At 38.6% G+C, this 24,337-nt stretch overlaps 1 protein-coding gene across 4 annotated transcripts in view; it reads right to left on the reverse strand.

Annotated features, from left to right (window-relative positions):
• LOC102229021 (neuropeptide Y receptor type 1-like) overlaps positions 1 to 11,402 on the reverse strand; it is a 41,017-nt gene extending 29,615 nt beyond the window's left edge. For 3 of the 4 annotated variants that reach the window (XM_023338822.1, XM_023338824.1, XM_023338823.1), the window contains exon 1: positions 11,059 to 11,402. The gene's annotated coding sequence lies outside the window, so the exon portion shown is untranslated. The remainder of the gene's footprint in view (positions 1 to 11,058) is intronic. The other variant, XM_005812587.2, reaches the window with a different exon arrangement.
• Between the last annotated feature and the right edge of the window lie 12,935 nt (positions 11,403 to 24,337).

The raw sequence follows: 24,337 nt of genomic DNA on the forward strand, positions 1-24,337 counted from the left end.
GAAACTCAAACCATCATGGTATATAGGTTTTTGTTGCTTTCCTAATGCCGACCTGATCTCATCACTTGTCTCCTCTATCACTGACCTCATGTCTCTCCTTCATCCCTTGTCTGTGGTGTTCTCCACTAAGTCATGTGGTCAAAAAAGCATTATTAGTTGTAAAAATTACAGATCTTACCGTTTTTAAAAATAATGTTTAAAAATTTGTGCTTGAGATGGACTAGTTGCTCCCTCACTTCCACCTGCATTAGACCAACCTGTTGCCTTCCCCTGTCTGTCCTGATTCTTCCTCTTTCATCATCTTCTCTTCTTTCTCTCCACCATCACAGCTGAATGACATACATTTTGTGTTAAATAGGCTTAACCTCCTGAGACCCGGGCTTTTGTTTGATGTGCATTTTTTATGTCTCCTTACTATTTGGGATTAGTATGACCTAATTTTAGTTGAAATTAAATTTTAGCTTTCTATGTGCTCTTGAACTATGTCAAAACCAATGCCCTCATATGAGGACAATGGGTCTGTTTTTGCATATACATTTCTCCTTGTCATTTGGGATCATAAGGACCCAATTGGCCTAAAAATGAAATTTCAGCTTTCTACAATAAGTGGTTTTCTCAAAACCCAATGTCCTCAGACGAGGACATTGGGTCTATCTGTGTGACGATAAGACCATTCAATCAATGTTATTATTTACATCTGTGATTACAAAAATGTAATGTCCTCATATGAGGATGCAGGGTCTCAGGAGGTTAAAAAATACAGCAGTCAAACTACAATAGAAATTAAACTTTAATTTAAATCATCTCCTTGTTGGATAACAGTTACTGATTGGACGTTACATCTGATCTGACTTATCAGATACATCACAACACCACTGTAGTGGTATTGAATAAGACATTTAAACTCAAGTGTCCCCCTGCCAAAAAGGTTGGTAAAATAGGTCACCAACCTTTTTGAGTTTAAGGGCTTTAGTGACTCTGATGACTAATTTGTCTGATACACACATGAACTTGAACAACTCATCTTTAATTAAAGAATCCATAATACATATGAGTGAAAAAAATGCACCCAGGAGGGCTAAGTGTTGGACCATAGCTGGGCACTGCCGCCACAACAGCTTTAGCTTTCCTGTGTTAATATTTCCTGAGTTTTATTTCGGTCATTCTTACTTAGTGCGCGGTTATGTGTCTGTGACAGGTTTATGTATCAGATATTCATAGAAATACAAAACAAATCGTGTCCCTTAGTGGTTTAATAGGGGAGGCAACTTTTAACAGCAAATATGGGACGATTCCGTATTAGGCTAGCTGCTAGCTTTAGCTAACTTGATTATTTACAACCCTCCTGTCCTGCTAATACACTGACGGTACTTACCTACTATCTTTCAACCACATTGAAAGGCTTTTTTTCATCCCGCCAACATCTTTATCCTTCTCCCTTTTCCTTTTTCTGTTTTGCGCCCCGGACAGCTTTTTTTTCTGCCGCTCCATTTTGTCAAGTGCACTACGAGTGGTAGTCTAAAACTAGAAAATTCTTGAAGAAATTTAACCGGGGCCTGCCAAAGTGTGGGTTTGGACCCAGCGTTCTGATGCTAGAAATTAGCATCAATGCTAATGAACGCTGCAATCATATGAGGACAATGACAAGAATGTTGACTAACATGTACTTGCACCATTCAGTATGATAAAGTAAGTGTATCAGCTAAAATTAGCAAAAATGCTAATGTTAGCATCATTGCTGTCACTAGCATGTGGGACATCACTAGGATGTTCTCTATAATGGACTTACTCCATTCAGTATACTAAACATGGCTAATAAGTCAAATAAATAGCTAATAGCTTATTTAAGTTAAAATGCTAATTCTAATGAACTGCCTTGCTGTGCAAGGCAGTTCCCTAACCTCAGAGAAAAAGATAATGCAGAGTAATATTATTGCACCGCCTACGGCGGTGCACTAACCTCAGGGGCATGTTGAGGCTTTTATTTTGAAATTTTTGTTAAGCTTAATTTCAAAGGTCCAAACTAATCCCATGTGTAATAGTCATTGGGTTAAATCAGTTATTTATTGCTCAACAGAGCAATTACCTAATGTAAAATTTCTCAAGGCTTTTATTTTGAAATTTTTGTTAAACTTCATTTCCAAGTTGCAAACTAATCCCATGTATAACAGTGATTGGATAAAATCAGTCATATAATGCTTAAAAGAGCAATTATCTGATGTAAAAATTGTCAAGATTTTTATTTTGAACTTTTTGTTAAGCTTCATTTCAAAGGGCCAAACTAATCCCATGTGTAATAGTCATTTGGTTAAATCAGTTATATAATGCTCAAAAGAGCAGATACCTGATGTAAAAATTGCCAAGACTTTTATTTTGAAATTTTCATTAAGCTAAATTTTAAATTGCCACACTAAATCCATGAACATATCTTTCTCTACATGCTGTCAATAGCATGTGGGATATCATTAGAATGTTGTCTGTAATTGACTTACTGCACTCAGTATATTAAACATGGCTAATAAGTAGGAAAATAGCTAATAGCTTATTTAAGGTAAAAGGCTAATGCTAATGAACTGCCTTGCGCAGCAAGGCAGTTCCCTAACCTGAGAGAAAAATATAATGCATGCTAATATTATTGCACCGCCTACGGCAGTGCATTAACCTGAGGGGGATATTGAGGCTTTTATTTTGAAAAAATACATAAGCTTCATATTAAATGATCACACTAATTAAAATGTCTAACAGTGTTTGGGTTAAATCCGTTATTTACTGGCCAAAACAGCCTGTAGCTCTAAATGGCAGCTCAGCCCTCTGTTTTAACTGAGTATTGATTAGAACTACAGTGATGCGTATTTGTAGTCCTAACCAGCAGCCAATCCCTTCCTGTGTTCCATTGCTATGGTTATAAATCCTCTGCTAACTGTCATGTGTGTGTGACACAGAAAGGTGGAGAAAAAATTCTATCTTTGTGAGACACCCCATTGGTTAATATGGAAACAACGAGGCAGCACAGGTGGTCAGAACAACGACTCATGTTAGATCTTGTACCTGGATACGGTGTGATCGATGATAAATTCTTGTTGAACTTCTGTCCTTTTTTCTGTGGTTTTTTTTTCCTCTTAAAATAGCCGAGGATTCTTCTGCAAAGCTGCTGGACGACATGTTTGGCAACACTAAAGCGGTTCCCTGCATTTACTGGCTGCCCTCACAGAGGAGCAGCTGAGCGACACACCACAGCTTTTACACTGATTTTAAACCTTTTTTTTTTCCTTTTTGTTGCCTTATAAACACAAACTTCAGCGTATTTTGTTTGAATTTTAATGAACATAATTGTAAAGTTTAAGCAGAAAGAAATTTTTGAACAGTTTTTCATTATAAATGTTTGAAAAGTGTGGCATTCTGATATTCCAAAATAAAACTCAGCCAATTGCTTTTTTTTCTTTTCTTGATCTGTTAACATGTAATAAATCCACTGCGAAAACACAAACTCTGACCAAGTATTTTTGGTCTAGTTTTTTAAGACAAGACTAACTTACAAGTAACTTTTCAGCAAGATAGGAGCTTTTTAAAGTAAATGATTCCTTAATATTAATTTTAAAAAACTACTACTTCCACTGACAGATTATACTTTTAACAAGATATTTTTCCCATAAGTGAAATAATCTGCCAGTTGAACTAATACTTTTTTTAAGGAGGGAGATATCACACTCCTCTAAAGGTTATCTAATGAAAGAGCTGTCAAGATGGGGAAAAAACTATAACAAAATAAATACTCTGAGTTGTATCAATTTTCTCTCTAGAGTTCAGTTCAATCGATAATTGATCCCTGAGGCTTTATGGACCAAGCAATCTGTCTAAAAATAACAGGGACTCAGTCAGCTGTATGAGGCACCATATTGATCCCAGCCCACTGACAGCTGTTGTGCAATAATCGGTCTGGTTTGGCTGTGAATGTCTATAAGTATTTGCTTTGGGCAATTATTTAAAAAACAAACTAGCAATGTAGACGAAAATAACCAAGACAGGGAACCACCTGATCATCAGGAATATAATAGCCTAAGAGTTCAGCCTGAGTTATTGTTCACTAATGCCTCCCTGATAAGGTTTAGGTTTTACAATAACAATAGATGAAGACGTAATCCAGCACAGGAGCCTGTGGTCTGTTTGTACGCAAGCAGTTTGGAGGATTAAATATCCTGTAGAACCCAACAAAACAGTGAAATAGACAATTGAACAATAATAAACTCCAGTCCTGGAAGCCACAGCAGTTGTTCAGTTAGCAGTAGACATGGGCTGGCATGAAATTATGACGGTACAATAACCTCTGGAAAAAATATTATGGTTTTGTGGTATTGCAATATTATAATAGCAGCTCTAAAATGTGTTATTTTACATTTTCATTATCATTCTTTGATGTCCATGCACGGAGGAGCTGCTTGTTAAATGTTTGCTGAATTCTGGGCTGATCTTCGCCCTCCGACACGGCCTGTTGCTGCCAGAGTTCTAGCAGAACAATCGGGACAGATGTGTGAATTTAACTAGAATTTCCAGTGAAGAAACGATCAGGTGGGAGGTTTCAGGAGGCCACGCCACGTCTTCTCCTAAAAACTACACCATGAATGGGGCGTACTGCTCCTAATCCTATGATTCCGATGACGTCACAGAGTTTTTTTTCTGAAGCTTCTCCTCTTCCTGCTGCTGGAACCAAAGTGGGTCAATGCAATAAAATCAAACATTACTCTATACATGGAGGTACAGAAATAGCCAGTCATCAGGGAAGTAAGTACCAACCAGAAGACATGGACAACATTTCATTTATTAGTCCTTTAGGCACAACATAGCCTAAAGCCTATCAGGTCCCATAGGCCTTCAAGCCAGGCTGCAGTCATGTCCTTCATGTGCTAATAGCTTGTATTGATTTCTCTCATGTAAAGGAAAACATCACCATCACTTAAATGTAGAGAGGAAGATTTAAAGACACAACTGAAAAACTAAATTCAAAGCCTACAGTTCATGGAAGTGCTTCAGGTCTCTTGTGTCTCTTGCCTCAATTTGACAAGCATTGAATTTGTTCCTGCTTGATTTGTTTACCAGTTTGAATGAAAGACACGAAAAAGATATGCCATTAGTTTGCCCAATGATTGCAAAATGCAGTCATTATTCTGTCTCAGCAGGAGACAAAAACAAAACGTTCCCAAACAAATAAAAGTAGTGGAAACTGAATCTTAAAGATATTGACAGCTACAGACACAATATCACCAAATGTTCCAGAAGCTTCTTCAAAGAAAAACTAACATTGAGGAGAACTTATTTAGAGAAAAAATAGATTTAAATTTTTCAGTATGCCTAAAATTTGGTCATTTTCATCAATGAGGTAAAAAGGTCATTATCTACAAATACACATCCTGGTGGAACTTATTCCTGTTCCACCAAATACAAGACTTGGCCCCTATTAAGTTTCAGGATGATGTGTAAGGACTCTGCAATGGGCCTCTATGTGAAACATTTACCATGAGGGTGAAGCTTGGCTGCATACCTCAAACCCAAACTGGATTGGTTTGCCCCTAATAAGCTGTTTGCAGACTGATTTGCTGTAATAGGCTATCATGCTTTCATCATCTAAAACCAGTTGTGTGTATGGCAGCATCTTATCAAAGTCATTCAGTGCACTGCTGATGGGCCACACTTTGTAGATAGCGTCCTCTGTCGCCTTTAAGTTATTCACTGGATGAATTGAGGCCATTACCTCCCTAAAGTGGCTTCTTCTCGGCTTCATTATAGACATCACGGTCATAAACCAATACTTGTGTTTCTGTGGCAAAGACCCGGAGCCAGAGGTGAGCAGAATACATCAACATGAACAATTCAACAGGGTCAGGTTTAGCTTCTTTCATCAATCTGCTGCCGTCGGGTCATAGGTCACAAATTCTGATCCACTGGATGTGGCTGCTGGTTGCTGTGGTGTTTTAAGGACCATGTCTCTATTTTGGAGGGGGTTTTTTTATTGTATCAGTTTAATTTTCATATGGGCATTTTATTTTACTGCACTGTGGAGTATTGGTATCTCTCATTTTATGTTTTTTTTTTAATGACATTTGCACCTTCCTTAGGGCTTTCACGTTTTTGCCAGGTTGCAGTATTAGTATCTGGGCAGTCGCTATCACCATCACTTTCAGTTGCATCTTTTCAAACGTTGGAATGACTGTGATGTATCACATCATCCTGGGGTTCTTTCAGGTTTAAAAGATCAAAATCATGCAATAGTTTTAAGCTTTGCGGACAAAAACACAAGATGAAAAGAATAAACAGCCAAACCTTTGATACCTAGCATAGCACTTTGTTATGCTAGCGGCAATACATGTTGCAATACATTTACTTGTATGACAGTCAAAAGATGCATGCAATTATAAAATTCTGATGATTTATCAGAATAAAAAAATAAGACTATAGAAGGAAATGCACATTGAAAAAAAAAGGCACTGTGCAGAGAAGATGGAAGAGCCAATGTAGCAGCGAATTCAGTAGGTCATCAGCTTTACGATGTTATTGAGCATGTATGTTTTGTTTACTATTTACGCTTGATGTAATATTGGAGTACAGTAAATTCTGTCAAAAGAAAACGTGTCATTGCATCTATTGCATGTGACTTATAGAGTAGTCTCCTTCTCTATAAGCCAGTCAATCAGATCAGTAGCTTTGGAATGATTGGCATTATGGGTAGTTTTGGCAGTAATACTGCGCCATAGTAGCATGAGAAGAAGAACTTCCAGTTATCAAACTCCTCTCCAAACCAGATCCCAGTTTTTGTCCGTAAGCCAGACTCCCTTACTACTTTTAAGAAACTGTAGCTTTGATTATCTTGAGCTGTCGATGTAGGATTCAACTATTACTTATGATACAGTGTTGGTTTTCCATAACAAATATGACCAAAAATAATCTGTGTGCCTGAAAGGAAATGGGGCAGTGGAAATGTGGTGCATGACCTCGAGCATCACTCATTCCTGAAGCTTTTGCAGACTGCTGTGTTATGATCCACAGATGATTGTGTTTTGGTTCTCATTGGTTGGCATTTAGGTCATTTTAGTGTAATTTGTGCTTCCGTTTGTTTCTAATGTGACTGTTATTTGAACTGTACTGTTACTAGTTAATGTGGTTTGCAAATTAAAAACAAAAGGAACATTTATTAAAGTGCTTCGGAGATACCCAAAACCTGTGACATGACTGTTATTGTTCAGTGGTTTTAGTCATTAAATTGACTTTTGCTTCCCTAATTTGCACTTAAGGTGATTTTTATTTTCGAGTCTGTCATGCTTTGTTGTTAGAAACACTATTAGGCACAAAATAGCAATTATCTGAAAGGTTTCCAGTTGCTCTAATGCCTTTGTTATTTAGTGTTGGTTTTTAGTGGTTTCACTGCTTAATGCTTCTCTCATGTCTGCTTGGCACAGGTTTTCATTTCAACTTTTGCTGTAGTTAATAAACACATACACTGGTACAAACACAGAGCATGAATATCCCACATTTACACTTTTCAATCTCACAGCATTGACATTGATCTCATGGTACAGTCTGCTGTTTGCCTTGAAACAGTGACTAGCCATACGTTTCAATTAATTTGGGTAATAATTATCTGAACACTTGGGGCAGAGGTGGAAAAGTTACAAAATTCTGTATTCAAGTAAAAGTAAAGTTACTTCGATATAACTTTACTTAAATTTAAGTTACAAGTGTAAAATGTTACTCTAAAGAAAAGGTTATCCCTTTAAACTTTTACCTTAAATAAAAGCTACTTTACTTTTTTAAGTAAAGTTCTGCTCACGGATTTCACAAAGAAAATGAGAACATAATTGGTCTCAAACTGTTTTTTTGCTAAAGGAGTCCAAAGCTCCTAAGAATGCTTGTCAACAGAATAATGGAGGAGCCATGTTGCAATGACCTTTTGAAGGCTTCTTAAAGGGACAGAGGCCCAATTTCAAGGTGTCAAATTGGGAAGTAAATTTTTTTTTAGTTATGTTTATATTTACAGCAGTTTTATAGCACAAGCGAGCAACAGCACTCTGTGTCTGGAAAAAACATAATAAAAACCATTTAAACTGAAAGTTAATAATTGTTAATAACACTTGTGTTTATTCAGTGTGTGCAAGGACAGCCAGGCAACCATGACACAAAAACTGAGAGCTGTTTGGCTGTTATATTCTCCCCTGACTTGTTAACGTTGATCAAAATGGTCAAACCAACCTTTTGATGTACAATTTTAAACGTTAAATGTTAATGAACCAGCTTGCAAGTACAAAAGAAATGAAATAAAAAAAATGTAACCTGATCAAAAGTGCAGAGCTGCATTTCTGCTGAATTTCTTGTAAGATAACACCTGTGCATTTCTCAAGCCAAGACACTCACACGTCTGCAAACACACACCCTCCTGCACACACAGATACTCACACACCACCTCATGAGGTGTCTACCTCATCTCCCCCAGGTAGTTATATCTACTCAATGTGACCATGTAAACACATTTTGGCCCTTGGGAAGACATGTGTCAGAGTAGTACACACACACACACACACACATGCACACACACAAAATCCCTAACAAAAGCTTTCTGCTAAATTTACAAACTACACTTTGATACTGATGGTCCTTAACTGGGGCTGGAATGAGCTAAAAGAAGACATGAAGCTGAGTGTGTGTTAGCCTGTAACTTATTCTTCTCTATGAAAGTTAGTTTGTATTTTTAATAACAGCTCAAGAATTAATACCCTTTTTCTGGCAACCTGAGGAGATTTTTATCAACTTGAATGTTGAAAATAACCATCTTATAGGGTGAGATGCTATGAATTTTCTAGTATTGTTAAGGCAGCCTGGATGAATACAGAGACAGAGTTAAACAATATATATTTTACTCCATATTTCTCACTGAAGATGCAGTGGTCAGGTTCTGTTTTTAAGTCAAAGATAAAGGCATTTGCATAACAAGATTCATAATAAATGGACTGAAATTATATAGCGATTGTTTAGTGATACTGACCTCTCAAAGCAATTTTACTCTAGAGCTGTATTCACCAAGCCGAACTCAAACCGTCACAGTGAAACTGTTTCTGACATGATGTCAGTGTTGATGGTGGACCCAGATGCAGCGGCGCAGAGTATAAAAATCTGTTATTAAAAAATTTTTTATTAAAAACTTCATCATCACCATTGTTTTAAATTTTTTTTACAAAAAAATTTTAAACCACAAGAACACAGGGACCAAGAGGAGAACAAAACCAGGAATCCAGGGTAAAAGAACAAAAGGGACTCAATGGGAAAGTAACAGGGAGAAAATAGACGGTGTGAGTGACCGAGAATAAATCATATATATACTGGGGAGGTTGATTACTGAACAGGGAACAGATGGCTGATTAGAAACAGGTTGCAGGTGTGAAGGACGGGAGCAGAAGGCATGCTGAGGAGACAGAAAGAGAGAGAGATGCTTGTGGAAGGAAACCCAAAATTATTTGAGCCAAGTCCTCTAGCTTAAAAAAAACAATTCTACCGATTACTAAGGAATTGCAGGGAACTCATCTTAATTTGATGAATGATTTTTATATCTCTAAGAAAATTATCTCACATTATTTTGGTATTTATAAATAGGAATAATTGTAGTAACCTTAATGTACCTAAAACAAGAAAAGTAAATACATAAATGGAAAATCAATGTACTGCCTGTTTTTTTCCTGTGTTCTCATGATGAACTGAGATTGCAGTTTATCTCACTATAAATGACTGAACTGTTGTCAGTTCTGAATTACGGTTTAAATGTGTATATTAAAGATATAGAAATACTCACAGAAAAATATAGAAATGTTGAAATTTGTTTTCCCTTTCTAAATAAAAACCAAAAAAAATTCAGGGGCACACCGAGTGTCAGAGAGCCCTTCCTGAAAACTTCCGACATGAAACCAGCATTATTGGAAAAGAACTTCCATCCACATGCTGGCAGCCAGAAAACAGCCGATGGTTTCAGCCGTGTCTGTTTTCTTACATCTGATCTTCCCACTCAAGCTCAGACAATGAGCATAAACTGAAGTGATGAAGTCATGTTCTCAATTTATTTATTTTTTTTCTGGGTGAAAACAACCAACACAAAGCAGAGCAGGGAGAATGACTAAATTCTCTTTAGAATATTTGGCATAGCAAGTATTTCTGGAAAAAGCAGAATTCATCCACACCAGTTGATATCTGCTGATTTTCCCAAGAGTGTCTGTTAAATATGATCCAGGGTTTCACCAAACTATGTTTATCTCATCATTTTACCACCATGTACAGTGAACATTGCACCACCACAGAGCTGCTGCAGTAGCTGATATTCATGTGTTATGGGAGTGTGATTCCATCAGCACGTTTGCATCTCAAAGTAACACACAGTGAATCATCTGATATGGTTTTGCTGTACGCTCTGACTCTGACTCCCGCTGCAGATCCTCTCATCTCACCTCAAATGTGTTCGTCCAATTCAAACAATTACAAATGGGACACAAACAAAGTGCTCATCTTCCCAGGATTTTTCTTGGTAGCAATAATATTAGTGCATATAAAACAGGACCTAACGAGTCCTTAGTGATCATGCACAATATAATCCTTAAAATTCAAACTGGCTATTTCTTTTTCTTATCGGCAGAAGCAACAGGTTTTGAGCTCAATGTCTTGATTGACTGTCTGCAGGAAACCCTCCGAAAGTTGAGCTGTTTTGATCCAGCAGAGATGTGGAGCTTCCATTCTGCCTCCAGCAGCGAGACGCAGCACAGAATCCACTCACCATCAATTAAACATCAGTTAGCCTGCAAAAGCCGCTCCGGTTCCAACTTTGCCTACATTAGAATTTTCTGCTTATTGAGGATCAGAAGTTTCCCTCCCAGGCAGGCGGCGAGCGGCGGGTCGTTGTGTCGGTCAGTGTCTGGCGGCCGGAGCGCGCGCGAACAGCCGGGAGAGTCCACAGTCTGCGTCTCACTCCACGGACACAACGAGACAAGACGAACAGGACGGCGGGCGGAGGACAACACGGACAGGTGGACTCACCGGGTCGCGTCGTCAGGTCGGGACTGGGTCTGCTCACCGTCTCCAAGAGAGCAAATAGAAACTGCGCACGCACGTGCAGGGTAGCTGCCGCACGCGCAGCCGCCGTGGAGCCAGTTACCGGGACTCCGCGCCGTTTACAAGGGAGGGAGGTGAGCTGTGGGTGAGGCTGTGGAGTTCTGTCAGGTTCGGTCCTCTGAGAGCGGGTCTGAATTTACTGGGTCAGGTTCGGACAGACAGTGAGGTAATAACAGTCAAACCCACCTCCAAATAAATCCCACACAGGTGCAGCAGCTCTTTGGACATCGGTAGTTCAGTGTAAAAAGTGGAACTTACTACAGTTCTGCATTTCAGTCATTTTATTTGTTCTTTTTAACTATGGCCAATGAAAACCCAAGATATCACAGGAAATGGGAGTATTTCACTTTCAGAATCTAAGAATGTTCGGCACAGAATGTGATGCTATAAAATGATTGTGAAGACTGCTGACAAGACCATTGCAGATCAGAGGGTCATTCCTTAAGAAGCTGGCCGTTCACAGAGCTGCTGCATCCGAGCATGCTATTGGAAAGTTGAGTGGAAGAAAAAAGTTTGATTGAAAAATACACAACAAACAGGAAGAGCTTTGAAAGGATTGAGAAAGAAAGCCCACTGAATAGCTTGAGGGAGATTCGCAAAGCATGGACTGCAGATGGAGTCAGAGCGTCAAGAGCCTCAACACACGGTCATCTCCAGGACATGGACAGCTCCTGAGTTCAGCCAATCCTGAGTCAGTGTTAGGAGCGTTTTAGCTGTGCTAAAGAGAAAAGGGGCTGAGGGAGAGTTTAAAGAGTGGAGAACATGTTGTTTGAGGTCCAGCATGATGCTTCAATTTGTTTTTAGTTTACATGGAGCAATCCTATTATAGAGCTGAATAACCTCTACTGCAGAGGAGACTTCAAAGTCCAGCAGACCCCTGAGGCTCCAGGAGTCACAGAAGATCAGATCAGCAGGACTTTGACTTCTTGAACCAGAGGGTAATTATGACCCTTATTGGACCTGCTGCAGACAGTGATGAGCAGGTCAGAGATACATGAATAAACTGCTGCATCACAGATCCCACAGTGTTAGTGTTTGATGTCCATCACTTCAGCGCACTTTTATTTATTGTTGAAAACAAAATGTCCACTTTTTCTCTCTAAAATGTAAAATGAGATTTAAGATGTAACAGTGCATCTTATTTTCCGTCATCTGTGGCCTCACTTCAGCTTTCCTCACTGGTTTGAGAACCGACACACTGGAACTCTGAGGTCAGACTGGCAGAAGTGATGGTTGTGCTTTTCTGATCAGATCAGGGAAATGTAAATGTAATGTGCACATCTACTGACTCTACGCTGTAGCAATACATAAATTAGTAAACTGCTAAGTTTTTTTTTTTCTTTGACGTGGAGGTAGAGCTTAACAACAGCTTCCCTTATTCGCTGTTAAGCCCAGTTCCAAACTACTGGAGTTTTGTTTGTGAGTATGTGTCTCTCATCGCAGCTGCCATGTTTAACTTATGTCTGTGTTGGTGTGTGGTGTAGCCGTGTCTAGCTTGCCTTTATCTGAGTACGTTGCAGTCACACGTGAGCTAGCATAGGTTCTGTGTTTGTGCGGCGTTGCCAGTTTTGTACGTGTATTGCAGCTGTGTTGTCTGTGCTTACATTTTCTTTTTGAGTTGTGCAGCCAGGTTCGGCTTTGCCTTCTTTAAATATAGCAGCCGTGTTCGGCTTGCAGCTCCACATGTGGTTCCAGAGCAGCGACAGCTAGCACTTGTTGGGATCTGGGTTTCACCATTCTTCTCAGTTCCCCCAGTTCTCCATCAGATGACGTCAGGGAGCACAGCTGGCTGGGTAGGCTCCAGCAAACCTGCAAATTATCTAGCCTCATCAGGTCAAGAGGAGTCTGCTCCCAGTCTGTCAGCGCCTGAGTGCTAACCTACAGCGGTAACGCCACACCCATGTGGTCCTGGGTGGGACTTGGCTTATGGATCTCCTTTAAATCTGTGACTTATCTTGCTCTGTGCTCTTTCTTCAAGGTTACTCCTAGTAGTGTACACAGTATTAATGGACACACTATTATGTGTGCACTAATACTAATACTGTATTTTGTTAAGAAAAGAGCGGCTAACATCTCTGCAGACCCCTCATATTCTGGACACAATCGTTTTCAGGTCACTGAATCAGAACTTTCTTTGATAATATCAGCCACCATAGAGACAGTTTGTTTTTGGTTTTGATGAACACTTTGCAACCAGAGTCAACTACTCTGCTCTCAAACAAGACCATTTACAGTAGCACAATATCCATTTTTTGTTTAAGAAAAAATGGCTTCATATACACCAACAGATACAGATACAGTGTTTATTTTATCCCTTATTTTCTTTCCTCTACAGTTTGTATTTTACACAAACCTCCAGGGGCAGCAGCCACAGACAGACCGTCTTCTGGGTGGGGTGTACTGAAATAAAGTTTGTTGTGCTTTGGTACAATAACAATAAAAGCATTCTGATTCTGATTATAATTAATGTCTGTACACTGCAAGCAAATAAAACAGAGGTTAAATTCCTGGTTTGTGCACGCAATCTTTTCCAAGAAAGTTGATTTTGATTCTGAACCTGGACTAAATGTAATTGTGTGAAGCTTCCAAAGTGTGATTGCTTAACTTTGCTGTGTGTAAAGCAGCCATTCCTAAACGGATGAAACATTTTTTCAGAAAGTAGAGACATGAAGACACAATAGTGACTGCGCTCCGCTGGTGAACAACTCAGAGTAATTTGCTGTGAAGATGAGTTTGAAAATCTTCATGGCACAGCGAGGAGAGGTTAAAGCAAGCAATGAAGCACAGACGACAGAGTGCGCTGAGTTATAGAGCAGAAGATTGCACACTGTGTTCTCCTCAGGTTTTGTTCTGCACCATAATAAAATATTCGACTCTCAACAGCCACATGTCAGTAGGTGTGTGAGCTCGGGGCAAAAAATATGACAGATGAGAGAAACAGATCAATCTGTAGCCGGTTGTAAGGCAAGTTTAATAGCACAACAAAGCTAACGCTACGATGGTGAATCAGGGACAATCAGAAAAAAGGAGTACATTTCTGCCGAAATCTCAGAAAATGTCTTGAAAAATTTTACATTTCCTAGAAAAAACTGTGAAAATCTGAGATTAATCTAGAAATTTCCGATTTTTGGGGTTGAAATTTACTCCTTTTTTCTATCTACAAAACCCTTCAGAAACCTAATAATACTGTGCTGATATGCTGTCACACAATTTAAGACACTTAAAACACATTAAAATGGATTGAAAATTTTTCTGATAACTGCACAGTATGTTTAAGTCATAATCTTGTTCTTAATGTGCAGAATTTTATTCTTCATTTAGTTTGTTGTATGTTTTTAAAATATTTTAATACTTTATATTTGTGTGAACCAACATGCCCCGATGCTGCTGTTACGCCTGAATGTCCTTCTTGTTGGACATTTCTATTCTCCTGAGGAGAATAGAAATGTCTTGTCTTGTCCAAAGTTTTTAACTTTTAGTCTGAATGTTATGGAGAAAGACGAAAAAAGAAAACTGTAAATCTGAATCCCTTCACTTCATATGTAGCAGAATCACATTATAAACAGCATAGATGCTTTGTAAGAACATGACAATGTTGCACAATCTGCTCTTCAGTTCAAGTGTCTGACTCTATGCTCATATAAAAAGTGTGTTAAGAAACACTGACCGGTATAGCGAGATAAGAAACTGTGATGGCAGCTTTAGACAAGATGGCTCTGTGCACAAAGAGGTCATTGCAAATTGAGTCAGATTCTGCAGAGAACGGGTTGATTGTTCTGGTTGGAGACGTTCCTGGTAGTTACCTCGACTGCTCCACTACTTGTAGCCACTCCATAACCCTTCTTTAAAAAATTAATAACGAAGCTGTTAGTAAGTTAGAAGTTATTGTTGTATAGATGTTTGGTCATAGTCTTTCTTTTGTCCTGAAATATATTTCCAAGTGTGTCTTCACTAATTTTATTCAAATCTTAATTGAATAAAGACATTGGTAGTCTTTGTTGGCTTATTTGATGTGGGGTTCATTCAAACAACTTTTTAAAAAACACTTTGTGCATCTTTATGTGGACTTTCTTTACTTATGAATTATTTAACAATATTCGGGTGTTTGGGTTTTTTGTCTATTGGCGTTATTGTTTCCTGCCTGGTGGGTGGGTTGGTCCTGTCCTGCTGTTGAGTCAGGGGTCTAATATGCACAGGCACACGCAACCACACACACACACACACACACACGCACACACACACACGCACACACACACACACACGTGCACACCCCCCCCCACACACACACACCCCTACAGGTGATTAAGTTGAGGTGTTTCCAGATATACTCTGTTATGCTATGGTTACCTCTACATATATCTTGTATTAACTTGTGGCCTGTACTTTTCAGTGATGTTGTAGTTGTTATTATATATTTATGTAGTTCATTGCTATGGTTTCTCATTTTTTCCCTCCTTCTGTAGATGTAGAAGCAGACTTCTCCACATTCTAAAAACAGATTACCACATTTACATATTTAAAGAAAAAATAAAGTCCTCTTTTCTATGTTTTATCGTGGAAAATTTGGCAGAGAAAGCCTGTTGTTGTGAAAGAATCAAATGTACACGTCTGGTCTCAGGCCTAAATCAATATTCTGTGGTGGTTCGATGTGAGAGGTGCGCCGACCGCCGATCTGTCTGTCTGTCTGTCTGCCTCCTGACTGAGGATCTGAACAAATCTTCTGAAAAAGAATTGAGTTGTGAGTGACTGCAGCCGGGGCAGACGCCTGAATGATGGCCTGCCTTTTTTTCTTGTTCCATCTTTTTCTTCTCATCCATTTCAGACTCAAAGTTTTAAAATAATTGACATTGGTAATTTGCTGTCCACTCAGGGTTGCTCTCACTATATATCTGTTGAAGTCTGGCATCTAAAACAGTTAAGTGTGGCATCAAGGTTTTAATATGCCGTACAAGCACAGTGTGACATGATCAAGTCCCAAGATTTTTAAAACTGCCAAATGTGTACTGAGTTTAAGTTATATTTGGCTAAAGGCAGAATAATGAAAACATGTTCATTACAGGGTTTCCCTCAGAGTGTCATAAGCCTGGTGGGTCTCCAGGCTTTACTTGTGTCCCACCAGGCTAAGCATCATTTGTTTATTTATTAAGTTTTTTTCCTTAATAAATAAACCTTAATAAACCTTTGTACATTGTAAATGTAAACAGTGTTAGAGTCTTTGGTGAAATGGTTGGAAGCATGACGGCAACATAGCATGGTCAGTCTGTGATCACATAGGGAGGTGCCTTTTCTTTTTCTATTGACCATCTTTACCGCAAAAAATGTATATTTAAATATGTTTGCCTTTTTAAAAAGACTTTAAAGTTGATGTTTAGATATCCAGTGTCTTTCAATTGCTCATATTTACCTCGTCATATTCTCAAAATTCCTGACAACTTTATTTCAGTATCATATGTAATCCACAGTGATGCATTCATATTTAAACTGTCCTTTTGTGCATTGTAGATGAATATGGGTGATCGCTCAGTTTATCTTCACAGAGGCATATTAGACCATTTCTCATGAGGATTGCTCTTTGAAAGTAAAGTGACACTGACTGACGGTAATAGCTGTCTGCATGGAGGGGCCTGTCATTACTGCTGAGCAGCAGCTCTTATTCCAGGTGGATTATACATGATTTAACTAAATATCCGATCTTTTAGTGTTGTGCAACAACAGGGTAATCGTTTGGCTATGAATAACTATAAATAATTGCTTAGGGAAATTATTAACAAAACTAGTAATTTACATCAAAATTACCAAGCTGGGCTGCCACATGATTATCAGGAAAATTATAGCGAGGTTGTTCAGACTCAGTTATTGTTCTATAACCACCTGCCTGGGAAGGCTTTGCTATTAAAATAATAAATGAAGGCAGAAGTCCAGCACTGGTGTTTTACAAACTCTAAGACTTGGCATGTCTCAGTATGCAAGAGTTAAAAAAAACTGATCCTTAAGGGGCAGTATTATGTACTTTATGGGCACATACTGCTATTTTATAGCATATTCAAGTAATTATGTTACATTGGTTGTTAAAAAAGATGCTGTTTGCAGTGGGTAAAATAATTTTTCATGAAATGAAATTTTCGCCAGGTGTTGGTAGCAATTGAAGTAATTAATTCTGGAAAAAAGTAATGAACACACTAACTGATTTTTATTTAATACTTTGTACAAAAGCCTCTGTTGGTAATGGCAGCTTCACGCCTCCTTCTGTAAAGACGAGCTGCTCAGGTGGGATTTCGGCCCGATCTTCCACACAAACAGACTTTAAACATTGAAGGTTCCGTGAGCTTCTTCTATGAACTCTGATGTTTTTAGTTCTTTCCATGGATTTTTAATTGGATTCAGGTCATCTGACTGGCTGGGCTAATCTAGCAGCTTTATTTTCTTTCTCTGAAGCCAGTTGAGAGTTTCTTGACTTTGTGTTTGGGGTTATTGTCTTGCTGAAATTGTCACCCTCGCTTCATCTTCGACATTCTGGTAGACGCCAGCAAAATTCTCTCAAAAATGTCTTGGTACATTTTTCCAGTCATCCTCCATTGAGTTACATGAAGTTTGCCAGTTTGATGTTCCCACCTCCAAACGGTTCCCCTCAGAAACCTTGTTAAGCCCGGTGGTCTGGGTCATTTCATATTATTGCACACACCTTCATTTCTTAAGGGATGAGTTTTGGTTTGGTTTCTCTCTATATTTGAATTACTTTAGGTTTTTACTAACAGCTGGTGAAATTTCATGTTAATAGCACCTTTTTTCGAACACATCACAGATTGTGTTCGAAAAATCTGTGACATCAGATTGTGGTGTGTTCAATACTTAATTTTCTTGCTGTATGTTTTGAACAACTGCAAAATAAATCTACCTGCAGGTATAAATAAAGGAATCCGTACTAATCTTTCAGACCTCTTGGGTGAGACTTACCTGCTGCAGGTGAGGCATCCAGTCCTCATATCCTCTTAACACCAAACTGCAGAAAAATGTCAACAATCTGTCCAAAATTGTTTGAAGTTAATTTTGTTTAATTTTGAGACATGATCTATTAGGCAACAACAGAACCAGAAATAATAAGTCCTGCTTCTCAACAGTGAACACTGAACAGTCTACGCATCAGAATATCATTTGCATGATTACAGGCATTAATATTATTCACATAATTACGACACGATTACACGCACACTGCATTCTAATAAGGCTCCTAAACTCTGAGTAACATGCACTGGGTCACATTTTCCACTTACTCAGATGGACAGAAATTGAAAGCTGAATATTAATCTGAGCTACTTTGCCAGCATATTTTATGGAAAGTGTCCTGGTAACCCTGTGACTGTCCTATGTTTATTAAAAAGATAATGAAAAGGAGAAAATAGACTTTTTTTCTTTCTTTCGTGTGACATATGAAATATCAGAATTCTCTTGGTGAAAATATCGTCCAGAGCTGCAGGTTGATAACATCTGTCACCGTCAGAGTCCCGTCTGTCTGCTGCTCAGCTCTGTTATTAAAGAATTATCTGCTACCTTTCTGTTCCAATCGCTATAATATGTTATTGAATTCACTAATTTATGATTCACTATCAGAATTAAATTTAATTTATGAGTTGTTTTTTTAAAAAGATCTTTTAAATAATGAATAAATCAAAACTTCACTCATTAACAACAGAAATTAGACACCAAGAATGAAGCGTTTTCGACATATTTAGCTGCTCTGGATCAGATTATTAATGTCATGTAAATGATGTGGAACTGGCACAGCTACAGCAGCAACAGAGGGAACACAGTTTGATTACAAGCTAAAAAAAACACTAAGTGACCTGACTCTTAAGCCAAATGGCCGATGATATATTAAATTCTCTTGAATACAACATATCATTGGGTACGACTGCTACAGTTTGTGATTTTTAAAAAGACACATTTTATGCCCAGGTTTTGTTTATGGTGGGTTTTCTAGTTTGTTGGTCACAAGGACTTGAATCCTGTCATGTCTGTCTGAATTCTCCAGCTTCCCCTCACATCAACAGCTTGACAGTAAAAAACTAAGAGATCCAACAGCCGTCACCGTCTTCCCTGCTCCTGCCAGTTCCCATGATGCTCCTGTGCTCTGGCCCTCCTACCTCTGCTGGCTGCTCTCTCCTGTGCTGCCTCCTGCTCTGACTCACTCACTGTGAGATCACTTGCTGTCATCCATGTCTTCCCTTCCACTGTTTTCATGTCACAAGAACATGTGCAAAATGGTTTATCTAGCATTATTTTATTGGATATAAACAAATAATAATAAAAAAAAAAGTTGTTTTTTTGAAGGCGGATCTCTGATCTCTCTTTGACATGTTCTGGAAACCACAGAACATTTTGGTTTCTTGCTCATTTTCCTCTGAATATAACATATTTCACTTTGTTAATGTCTCTCTCTCTCTCGTATGTACTTTTCCTCTGTCCCTAAAACTTGCTTGCTTCTTCTCGTAAGTATATTTTCTGAAACGCTTCATTTGCTCACTGGCAATCTGGGTCACTGTGTATTTAGTTGTCTCCTCACTGAGCTCCAGGCCTTTTGAATCGTTTCCTTCTGGCTGTCGCTGACGTCCTCTGGGTGTTTCTTCAGCTAAGTATGTTGGCTGTAAACTTCCCACATCTCCTTGAAGGTGAAATCGTCAGAGCCATGTTGTTCAGATATTCAATTGTCTGTTTTGGGCTTTAGTAGAGTGGAGATCTGTAGGTTGGAAGCTTTCAACGTATTCAGTTTCTATTTCTAAACAAATGAATAGTCGAGAAATGAATAGGAACACCATTTGCCACAAGCCAGTGGAGAGATGCATTTATATATTGTAGAAATGGCACCACAGGTTTCCCTGGAGACGGCTGTGTTGACAGGGCAGATACACCATGAGCATCACTGCATGGGCCAAGGCCGTTACAGGGTTGAGTAACTCTGGCGATGGGCTTGAGAAGCTGAGCTTTGCTGGCCGTCAGTACAGCTACAGCCTGCTGCTGAGCTCACAGTGGAGAATCCAGAATGTGAATCTCAATAAATAAATGGTGTTGGTATCATATTTTCATAAGCATACTCATAAAGTCAATGTACATATGATGTGGAATTTGGTCACAAACTATATATATATATATATATACTGTATATGAACATCTACTGTACATCAGTGTGTAGCAGCATTAACTCATGTCCATAAGATTCTTTCTTTTATTATTATTTTGTACCATGATGATAAATGAATAATGCTTTCCTTTCTGTATTAATATCCTATTTCCTTCAGCTCCTAATTTTCCTTTCAGACTCCATTCCTGGTCTTCTCTCCTTTTCAGACTCATATAATTCACAGTTCATCAGTCTATGTTCTATATTTTATTTCCCTCCACATTGCTCCCATTTATCATTGTTATTCCTCCCAATGAAACAATATGACATTTAAATACATCTGACCTACCCTCGATATCACCATTATTATTATTTCTTTCCCTCTGTTTATCTCTCCAACATTTTAATTAATCCTAACTTTTATCATTTAGACATATGCCTTCCTTTCTCATCTTCATTCAATCTTTTTTTGCCAATTAAAATGGTCAGACATCAATTAGTTTACAAAAATTCAAACTCTAAAGAGAACCCAGACCAAACACAGACGGAGAATAACAAAGTCCTGAAGAACATGACGGATCAGTTGTTTGTTGTGTAGGATAAGGAGAACAGCATCCAACCAGCAACAATCTCAGTCATGGCTAGAGAGTTTTAGCACACACTATGAAATTAGTCAAGAAAAGCCGAAGATGGGAAAGGTGCCAAAAGGCATTCTGAGGAGACAAATAGACCTGGAGGCTTTGAAGGAAGGAAGAAAATGAGGCGACAGATAAGATGAAAGAGGAGACAAGCAGAAGAGGAAAGAGAAAGCTTCCAGGGGAGAGCTACCAAAAGGCAGTTACTGTGAAAACAGGCATTTAAAGAGAACAAGAGTTCAGAAGGTGGAGAAAGATGCTATCTGACGGCGACTTTGCAGTCTTTGATTCCCTGTGAGCAGGGAAAAAAGGAAATCACAAAAAATCCAGATTTTATCCAGAACTATTTTTGTAAAAACTAATTTGGCTTGCAGAAATCAAGGTAATTTTTTTTGTTCATATTTTATATTACAGCCACAAACATATTTTTTTAAACAGTGGGCCTTAACCTTTTGGCTGTTTAGTTACACCAGACTCACCTATTAATTTGTTTTGTAGAATGCAACTCTAAAATTTGTGTAAGATTTTAGTCAGATTCCCTTTCATATTGATGTTTTTAGGGAATATTTCTAAATATTAGAAAGAAAATGCAGCTGAAAAAAACATCCTCCTTCTACTCCCTGACTTCTTCTTTGTTGTTTTTGCCAGCAGTAACATCCAGCTGTTGATCACATGACTCGTGGAGGAAAAAAAAAAATTCCGTTGCAGTTTTGCAAAATAATTCTACTTTTATATAGCCGAAAAAATCACTTCCAACGCAAAAAGTGTGAGCATTTCCATTAAGTGTATTTATGTTTGTAATTTCAATATTCGCAATTATATGGTTAATGGAAACATGGCCACTGACATTTCTTTTCCGCCACTTGTGGAACAGCCACACTGAGAAATGGCAGAGAGCAGGAGGTAAAATCTTTATTGTTTCCTTTTTTCTCCTCTTCCAGTGTTACGTTCACACACCTTCACATTGTGTGACAGCAACCTGCTGAGACGAACACAAAGTCATCAGCAGCACAGAAAATACCACGGCCAATCAGCAGCAGCCTTCTGGCATTCCACTGAAGAGCCTTTAGTACTTTACGCTGTCATGCACAGCTTGGCATGGTGGGTCTCCCTCACTGATCACTGACTCACAGCCACCATCACCTCGACCGCACTCACAATAGCAAGGTGTTGCTCTTTCCCCAACAAAGCCTGGTGGCAAACTAAAATGCTGACATCAAAAAGACACACAATGGGACTTGGAAAGGGCCGTTTTTGTTCAAAATGCCACCTCATTTAAAAAGGTCTGAGTCTGATAATGTCGCAGCTGTCCCAGTTAAAAGCTTCCAATCCGAAAGGCAATTATGGAGCCGATAGAGGGGGTTGATGGCTGGGATAATTGCAGTGATTTAATTGTCTGTTGACCCAAACAGAACACTTAGTGAAATGCCGCACCTAACAGCAAGCTGTTTTACGATAATGTGGCTCTAGATCATATTTCATAGTCGTGTTTACAGATTGTTGAAGTGTTCATTGACTAGAAATGGAGGCAAAATAGAGGGAACGAATGATTTACTGTAAAATCAGCAACTTAATCGCTACGTTTAAAGGGCTGCGCCGATACTCCTAGAATCTGGGGTTTCGATAAGTAGCCAACGTTTTTTTAAACTCTATACATCAAACTTGAAATCTATGATTCATACACTCCAATAGCCCCATAAAAAAATGCTGCTAATATCTGCTCAGATGCCCAGTAATACCATCACTTAATATCTCGCTAATGCAATGCCACGAATATGTGAACTGACCAAGAGTCACACGGTTCTGGATGCCAGAAGTTTGACACTGAAAGGGAAATTGACAACATTTAAACGTTATTTACAGACAGCTTATCTTTAAATATGAAAACAAAATGCACAAGCAAAAGTTATGTATCCAACCCAGAAGGAGCAGAACTCTATCTGCTTTAACATGAACCATACAATTGCCCAAATTAAATTGACAAAAATAAATTCGCTTAATGGAAACGGAATTTTGAAAAAAAAAAAAAAAACTAATTTTTGCTATAGGATGAGGTATCGCACGTGGCCACTTGTTGCTCCAATGCCTGAATAAGACACCAATGTCTCCTCTGATTGGCTGATAAGTGATGAGCGCTAGCACCACGGCTGAATTATGAATATATCTCACGTAACTGTTAATATGGATGTGATTTTAATTTCACTTCTCATTTCATTGAAACATCACCATTGTAAAATTGATTTTCCCACATTAGCAGAATACGGACAAGTTAAAAGATTTGTGCACATTTATAATGGAAATTCAGTTATTGTGAACTCCATCCCCTTGACTCCAACTTTTCAATTTCTTACATATTTCAAAATTAAAATTAGCTGACTGCTAAATTTTCAGCAATCAGCTAAGCTAACAGTGATGATTACAACAGTGATTTACTTGAAGCAGCAGTCTTTCAGAATTTTCAATGATCTTATTTTCCATGAGAAAATGAAGCTCTCGAGTTTTTGTGCTTCTAGAAAACACAATGTACCCACCACCTTCCTCCACTAATGACATCCTCACTGTCCCTCACCACTGGAAGTGACTCATCTATGACTTTTAGTGGAGATACTTTGTTCTCAATAAATTGGTAATTTGCTGGACAAATTGCAGCCCTTTGTGTCCGTGAACGCAGAGACTCAGAAAACAAGTAGAGTCTCAGGAAGCCAATTTAAGCCGGAGCTAGAGCAGACTGTACCGGGAGGCAGCAGAGTGCTGCTGTTCCCCCTCAGTTCGACTGCCTGTCATGCATCCAGCCCATAGAAGAGTTCTCAAAAACACATTTCAGAGATTGACACAAGTTACGCAGTGGAAAACATGTGAACCTTTTAGCACATCAGCATGTATGACATCAAGTTTGTTTTCAGAACATTTCATACTCCAGTGTGCAGACCAAGGTGATTAGAAACAAGTTTCTCCCAAAGAAACTTGTTTCTAATCAAGCCAATCGAACTTTTTCAACTTATGCAGTGAACGTAAGTTTATATGAAAACTTTTTTGACAGCCTCTAACTTTTATTGTCTGAGCTGGTAGATGATCTATATTTGATTAACTGATAAATATAGGGATGCATGACATACAGGCATATACAATAGTATCCACCGATGTTGGTTGTTTCTTAACATATCAGTATCAGTCATTAATACTCTTCTGACTCTTTCTTCCTGGATGTGTTTGTTTGTTACATCCACATGTAAGATCAGGAACCCCAACAGTAATCCACAGCATGAAGCTGCATCCAACTCTGCAGCCTGAAGCATAAAGGAAACAATAACTGGGTGTGTGTGTCGCCTGCATCATCCACAGGAGTGAGCACGCCGTTTTGTGTAGAACAGAGGGGTGTGCACTGCATTCCAATTAATCAGCACATGGGCTCTGAGCGGCACCACTTATTTTGAGCTTCTAACTTGCTGTTCAT

Source organism: Xiphophorus maculatus, chromosome 8 (assembly GCF_002775205.1).
Source record: "Xiphophorus maculatus strain JP 163 A chromosome 8, X_maculatus-5.0-male, whole genome shotgun sequence".
Taxonomy (NCBI): domain Eukaryota; kingdom Metazoa; phylum Chordata; class Actinopteri; order Cyprinodontiformes; family Poeciliidae; genus Xiphophorus; species Xiphophorus maculatus.